Here is an 8,517-nt window from a genome sequence, read left to right as displayed (position 1 = left end):
CTCACAGATGCCCATGAGTGTTAAATCAGCTGAACAACAGTTTGCCCTCTATGCATCTTTCATTGCATCTTATGAAAATTACATTAAAGGTAAAATAGTCAATCCCGCAACTTTGGATGAAGACTATGATCAGATTGATGCTGATGATCTGGAAGAGATGGATCTGCAGTGGCAGATGGCGATGATAGTAAGAAGAGTTAAAAGGTTCATGAAGAAAACGGGTAGAAAGTTCGTTGGTGAAAGACCAGGGTTTGACAAGTCAAAGGTTCGATGCTATAACTGTCAACAAAATGGTCACTTTGCCAAGGAATGTACAAATGAGAGAGTCGAACGCAGCCAAACCAGGCCTGCACAATAGAATGGGGGAGATAGTGAGAATAAGGCTATGGTATCTAGACACAATAGTGGGTATAACTGGAATCTACAGGTTGAGGAAGTCTTCGAACAGGCAAATTTAGTTAACATTGAAACTGGAGGAAGTGAGAGGGAGAAGGGGGAAAATCAATCTTACATGGCAGAAGTGAGCGATCAGCTTTCAGAGGTAAGTTTTGAACTCCCTTGTATGCAATGTGAAAATCTGTCTGAACAATTGAAAACAATAACTGATCAGTTTGGACGCTCAATTTAAAACGTTAAAAGAAGATCATCATTACACTAAAACTAGAGAAAACAGTTACTCGGTAAAAATAAAAGCTAGTGAAAAAGATATCAGAATTCTTAAAGCAAGTCTAGCTGAAAAAATACAAGTAATTGATCTTAGTTATGAAGTGTTAGAAGAAAAAACCAAACTAATTGCTGACAGGGATAAACAGATAGCTGATTACCAGGTAAAAGTGGTGGAATTAAACAGAAAAATTGAACAATTTAGAAACTCCTCAGCAATGCTTGATCACATCGTAAGTGTTCAACGTTCCTCAGTTAAAAAAGGGGGAATTGGATATTCTGAAGTTCAACCACCATATAATCATAACTATACGTATAATCCTAGTAATCAGAAATCTTTTGATGATGAGATTAGTCAGACAGTTCCTGTCAAAGTTTCGATTAAAGAACCTGAAGTTAGTCAAAGCGAAACAAGTAAGCCTGTTTCGAATGTTAAGATTTCTGTTCCTAGTTCCGTCTCATCAAATTCGGACAAGACATCCGAATCTAGTGAGATAAAAGAAGAGGTAGTATTACTAAAACGTGGGGAGGAATATAAGCCAACTGAAAAGATTTCTCCCTAAACCCGTTTGTCCCACCATATGTTAGACAAACGAATAGTAATGCAACCTCAACATCTGAAACAACTGTTGAGACGAAAGTTGAACACAGGAGTTGTTTCAGATGCAATCAAATCGGACACCTAATTGCTAATTGCCCTCTGAATCAGAGATTCAGAGGTATGAGGCCTCCGAAAACTGAGAGTAAAACTAATAGTAATTACAATAATGGTAAGAATGCTAACTCTCCAAAATTCAGACATTGGACTAATCCAAGATTTCAAAGAAATCGATCTCAGTTTTTCCCAGTAAACAACCGAACCAACAATTATAATTAAGTTAATTCACTAAGGTTTGGATGGCCTCATAGTCAATTCTCAAGAAGGTATCCTTATAGAACTTACAGAAATTATTCTCAAACTAACTTTGAACAGCCAAAGTACGGGATGCCGTTTAACAGATTTAATCGACCGAAGACCAATAGGTCTTGGGTCCCCAGATTTTAATCCTTTGCTTTAATCGTGCAGGAACAGTTGAACAGGACTGTAAACAATCGGTGGGTTGTGGATAGTGGCTGTTCCCGGCACATGACTGGTAACAAGAATTTGTTACATGAATGGAAACATGTTCAAGGAGGAAGAGTTAGTTTCGCTGGAGAGAGCGGAGGTAGAATCACCGGTATTGGAACCGTAACAAATGAAAAAATGAAATTGAAGAAGGTGAATTTTGTAGAAGAGTTGAAGCATAATTTGTTGAGCGTATCTCAGATTTGTGACAAAGAGTACACAGTGCACTTTACTAAAGATGAAGCAATTGTTCTATATCCTGGTTTCAAGATACCAGAGGCATGGGTGGTGATGAAAGCTCCAAGAGAAAAGAACACATACGTCATGGATATGAGGTCAACTGAGATGGCAACAGAAGAATCATGTCTTCTGTCAAAGGCAACTGAATCGGACTCCGAATTATGGCATCGAAGAATGGGACATATGCATCTTCGAAAAATGAACTACATTGTCAAGAATGGGCTGGTGCTTGGTGTCCCCTTGAAGAACTTCAACTTTGAAGACAAATGCTTATCGTGCAAGAATGGAAAGCAACACAAGAAACCTCATCACACCAAGAAGGTTAATTCAATTGTCAGTACCCTAGACCTACTTCACATGGATCTCTTCGGTCCCGTGAATGTAAAGAGTCTACGGGGAACATCGTACTGCTTGGTAATAACTGATGATTACTCTCGATATTCTTGGGTATATTTTCTGAAGACAAAAGATGAGACGGTACAGTTGGTAATTAACTTGATTACTAAGATTGAGAATATTGTGGGGAGAAAGGTTAAGTATATAAGGAGTGATAATGGGACAGAGTTCAAAAACTACCAGATGGAGCTGTTCTGCTTATAGAAAGGGATAGACCACTAGTACAGCGCCCCGTATACTTCGCAACAAAATGGGGTGGCTGAGAGGAAGAACAGGACGCTAATTGAAGGAACCAGAACCATGCTGGCTGATGCTAAACTTCCCGTGGTGTTCTGGGCTGAAGCAGTTGCCACAGCCTATTTTATCCTTAATCGTGTTTTAACTGTTAAAAGGCTAAATAAAACTTGTTATGAACTTATGCATGGTCGAAAGCCAAACTTAAATGGTCTCGAACCATTCGGGTCCCCATGTACGATATTAAAGACAAACTCTAAATTTGGTGAGAAAGCCGACGAAGGTATTTTAGTCGGATATGTTGTTGGGACACCCAACAGAAGAGTCTTTAATTTATCGAACAGCAAGGTTGAAGTGGTATGTAACACCGACATCACGAGTTACAAACCACCAATGCCCAGAACGGGACCCGCTGAAGCTTTTGACTATGATAAATTGTTCAAATCTTTTAATATGCCTTACTTGGATTTTGCAGAAGCTGATGAGAAAATTGCTACACAGATTCTGTATGATGAGGAAGAAAATTTTGTGCAACGTCCACAGTACGATGAATGTCAACCTTCCTCGTCAACTGCTGCTGATACCCCTGCTGCCCCTACTGAAGACGAATTTTTCAATCCTTTTCACTCTCAACAACAATCGCCCATTGATGAACTCTCTTCGAACCTGGAAGACAATCTGCAAGTCAGTTCGGTTCCTACTACTGGAATTCACAAAAATCACCCTTTGGAGAATGTAACAGGTGATCCGTCTGACGGTGTACAAACAAGACGAAGCTTGAATGAACACACTTGTGTTTACGCAAGCATTAAAGAAACGGGTATCTTAAATGAATGCTTGTACACCTGCTTCATCAGCCAGATTGAACCAAAGAACTATCAAATGGCTCTAAAGGACAGCTCGTGGGTCGAAGCCATGCAAGAAGATTTAGCTCTGTTCGAGAAGATGGAAGTATGAAAATTGGTTGCAAAACCGAAAAATGTGCATGCAATAGGCACCAAATGGGTTTTCAAATGTAAGAGAGATGAGAAAGGGATAATCATAAGGAACAAGGCAAGGCTGGTCGTTAAAGGGTTTAATCAGCAGGAAGGAATCTACTACAATGAAGTGTTTGCTCCTGTAGCAAGATTGGAAGCGATTCGTTTATTTTTGGCATTTGCTGCACACAATGAGTTGAAGGTGTTCCAGTTAGATGTGAAAAGTGCGTTTCTTAATAGTAAAGTCGATGAGGTTGTGTACGTTGAGCAGCCTCCAGGTTTTCCTGACCCAGACTTTCCTGATCACGTGTACAAGTTAAGTAAAGCGCTATATGGACTACATCAGGCCCCTCGTGCCTGGTACGCAACCTTGTCTGATTACTTACTTGAGAATGGGTTCGAAAGAGGAAAGATCGACAGCACGCTGTTTGTCAAGAAAAAGGGGGGAGACTTTCTCCTAGTTCAAGTCTACGTGGACGACATCATCTTTGCTGCTTCAAAAGTCGCCATGTGTCAGGAATTTGAGGAAGTCATGAAAAGGAGGTTTGAAATGAGTGCAATGGGTGAATTAACTTTCTTTTTAGGATTGCAGGTTGATCAGAAGAAGGAGGGGTTGTTCATCCATCAAACTAAATATGTCCAAGACGTTCTCAAACGCTTCAAGATGGAGGACAACACTCCATTTGATACTCCGGTCTGCGTCAACCACAAGATGGGCGCTGATTCAGACAGTGATGCAGATGTGGACCCCACTCAATATCGAGCAATCATAGGTTCTTTAATGTATTTAACTGAATCTAGACCTGACATTATGTTTGCAGTTTGTCTCTGTGCTCGATTTCAGGCAAGCCCAAAGGAATCTCACATGAAGAGAGTGAAGAGAATACCGCGGTATCTCAAAGGCAAGCCTAAGCTGGGATTGTGGTACACGAAACGAGGAGACTTGGATTTGGTCGCTTATACAGATTCTGACTATGGAGGTTGCAATCATAACAGGAAGTCGACGACCGGTGGATGTCAGTTTCTGGGAGGAAGATTGGTTTCGTGGCAGTGCAAGAAGCAGACCTCTGTAGCCATTTCTACCTGTGAAGCAGAATACATGGCAGCATCAAACTGCTGCTCCCAGGTTCTTTGGATACAACAGCAATTGCGCGATTACGGTGTGGATTTCACTCAAAATCCTATTCGTATTGATAACACTGCTGCAATCTCAGTAACTAACAATCCCGTAAAACATAGCAAAACTAAACACATTGACATTCGTCATCATTTTATACGGGATTGTGCTGAGAAGAAATTAATAGTGCTCGAAAAGGTTGATTCGTTGGATAATTTCGCTGATCTTTTTACTAAAGCGTTTGACAGAACCCGCTTTCAAAACCTTGTTGAGCTTAATGGGATGATCAATCCCGAGTAACCGTATTTTTCGTTTTTACTTGATTAAAAAAAAAACAAAAACAAAAAACGTCATTATCGCTTAGAATTATGTCGGTTGCTTCAGTTTGAAGGACATATCTTCGGATGTGTTTGGTCCTCACTTCTACCAATAGATTATGAGGATAGCCATTAGCCAGATGGCAGAAAGCGACTGGGGCGGTTTATGATGTGTTTTTATTATGTCGCTGAAAAATAGTCGTTCATACTTAGTTAAAAGGACGCATATTCGTATGTGGTCGGTCCAGCTGATCCATTGGATCTTCAGGATAGCCGTTTACCTGATGACTTTGACTTGATCGGGGCAATAGAATTTAAAATTTTTTTGGGAGATGATATAATTTTTCAAGTCTACTACTTTGTAAGAAGTTCCTATATAATGTTTCTAAGAAAATTGATCCAACCTTGGAAAGAGATAGACAAGCTAATTCTGTGTGCTTAACTAGTGAAGTTATTAGGCCTAAAAGACTCTAGAACAGTCATTGTATGTTATGGTAGCTTTTTATGGTGCGTAAAAGTTGAAGTGATACTAACTAAATCTTCTCGATTTAAAGGGACAACTCATTAAGAGTTGTGTATACCTCCTTATATATCTTTCCGAATGATAGGCAGAAAAGTGATTACCCAGTCATACACGAGCCCGTGAGTGTTCTGATTCCCGAGAAGATAGTGTGTCAAGAAACTGCAGTGATCCAGATTCGGGACTTGCAGTAGTCTACTGTTTGAAGCTATGTAAATCGTTATTAAAAAAAAAATTATTAAGCCTCCTGAAGTCTATTATGTAATACTTATCAATCAAGAGGCAAGAACGAGAACAGGACGAAGACTATAAAAGATCAAGATGTATTTACAGTTTAATCAGACACTACGGGTTGAGGTTAACTTGGGGTGACTTGGGGAAAGCCTAATACGCTTTGAGAATAGATAGGAGACATCACTTCTCTGATGTGTTGTACGTTTATATTTTGAGCTTAATTGAACCGAATCCGTATCACAGAAGCGATGAAAACCATACTAAGCTGTTTACCTGCTTACAACCTGTTCTTTATGTCATAATACAGCTGAACATGGATCTATGTGACAGATATTAAATTAGTATGATTCCTGTTCGGATCTTTTCTAAAACATGCTGGTTCTCGACAAGACCGAAATTTGATCCTGTTTACTTTATTTCTAAAATTATCATTGCTTATGTCGTTTTATGGTTTAAAACTTGGTTACTTGGTCTTTGATCATAACATTTAAATCTTTATAGGTAGTTTTAAAATACTATTGCATAATGTTCAAATTTATAAGGGTCTACTGTGTAAATTTTTAACACTAAGCGAAGTTGTTTAAAAGGCAAACTTGTTAACAGGCGAAGTTAAGGGGTAAGCGAAGTTAACCCTAACTTCGCCTGTATAATTCTGCCCTATATAAGGGTCAACTTGGTCAAACTTTTTATTATTTTCCATAACCCAGCGAAGTTATAACGGCGAAGTTATCATCTCATAACCCTCGGCGAAGTTATATCTCGAATCAATTCGTGTTGTTAATCTCAGTTACAACCCTTGTTAAAGGTGTGTAGAGTCGGGATAACGTATAATTCGTGTCGATCATGTTAATCAGATGCCGTTTTGTCCTATTTGAGACCGCGTTCATGCAAACCTTAAACACCCGCTTTTCAAATTCGTTTTAACGTGGTCGTAACCAACTTGATCGTCTAGATATCCATAAAAACATGTCTTTAGAGTTCACAATCATCAAATTCTCCAAATTACATCTCGTCTGGCCTTCTGAACTGTCGCCGTTTCAGTTCAGGCGAAGTTATAGTTTAGGCGAAGTTGTGAACAACTTCGCCTTTGGCTTATCTTCGCCTGCTCCTTTATTTTTTAAATAATCAGGGGCGAAGTTGTTCAGGGGCGAAGTTAGGGTTAGGCGAAGTTATCCTCAACTTCTCCTAATATTTAACTTCGCCTGATGATTTATTTTATTTAAAGTTTTGATGTGTTATTAGACGAAGTTATTGTATAGGCGAAGTTGTGCTCAACTTCGCCTGTACACTAAAGTTTATCTTAACTTCGCTCATGGTAATAGGCGAAGTTATGATCTGCTTTGATGATTTTCTAACTTAGACCGTTTGTGATGCAGATATGGCAGCTGTAGCAGGAGCCGGTGGTGCTGGTGGTGACGAAGGTGGTGACAACAACCGCCAATTCTTTTCGGGGCACAATATGTACATAACACTGGACCCGGATGCTAGTGGTGTTGATGATTATCGCGAGATCATCACTTTTCTGATTCGCTCGCGTATCTTCCATGCTATTACTACAACTCTGCCCATTTCTCTGCCAAACATAGAAGACTTCTGGCAGACGGTTGAGTATGATTGCAGAGTCAAGCCCCCAGTAATGCGCGCCACCGTTAACAATCAGGTGGTGCAGTTCTCTTCTGAGCAGATAAGGGTTGCCTTGCAGTTCGGGAACGAAACGAGAGATGATCCTACAGACTTTGTTGCTCCATTCAGAGACGGTGCTTTTTTAAGAATGGGTTATTCTGGTCCATTGGGTGATACTCAGAGACGTAAAGGATTCTTGTTGGATCAATGGCGTTTTCTCATGCACGTGATGATCGTGTGCATGTCGGGTAGAAAGGCTGGTACGGACGGGATGGGTGCGACGATGCAGTCGGCAATGACAGCACTGACTTACAACAAGCGTTACAGCTTCAGTCAGATGGTGTTCTATGAAATAGACCGTCAGAGACGTGCAGTAGCTCGTGAAAGATTCTTGATGTATCCAAGATTTTTACAAATGATCTTGAATCATGTAGCTCCTACGCTACCTCAGCGCCGTCCGATTCGTTATGTGGAGAGTGTCAGCAAGATAATTTTTACACAGTGCAGAGCGTCGAGTGCTAGAAGTAAACCAGAGCTTCTTCCACGACATACTCCGCTATTTGGGTATTTGATAAACCCGGCGTATGTTGCTCCTCGGGGAGACGAGTTTCGGGATCCGGCACCGCAACAGGCTGTTGTCAATCAACCACCACTTGTGGTACAGCAAGCATTGCCTGCTGCTCCTGTTGTGGGGCCGGAGGATCAAGTAGACCTTGAAGCTGCTTTTGGTGGCCAAGGATTTTTCGATATGGAACGTGTTGATCCTGAGGAAGAGGTTCAGGTTTCAGTTGCACAGGTTTCTAGTATGGATGTGCTGTTGGTAGCTACGTCGGTAGCTGATTCTGAAAGAACCGATTCTGACTCCTCAGCTGATGAGGTTGCTGAAGCAAGATAGATACTGGTCGCTCAACAGAGGATTCATGGAAAAAGAAAGAAAGATACTGATGACAGTGAATCTGATTTTGAGGAGGAGTTAGGTCGATTGATTCGTCGATCTAAAAGGGCAAGAACGGGTGAAGGATCGGGAGCTGGTGAAAGCTCGAGGGTGGTTCGTTTCTCTCCACCTGCTCTATCTGGTATGACTATGGTCC

This window comes from Bidens hawaiensis, unplaced genomic scaffold, assembly GCF_021521415.1.
Source record: "Bidens hawaiensis isolate Kalapana, Puna unplaced genomic scaffold, B.hawaiensis_p1.1 tig00014538_1, whole genome shotgun sequence".
Lineage (NCBI taxonomy): Eukaryota > Viridiplantae > Streptophyta > Magnoliopsida > Asterales > Asteraceae > Bidens > Bidens hawaiensis.
This window is presented reverse-complemented; position numbering follows the sequence as displayed.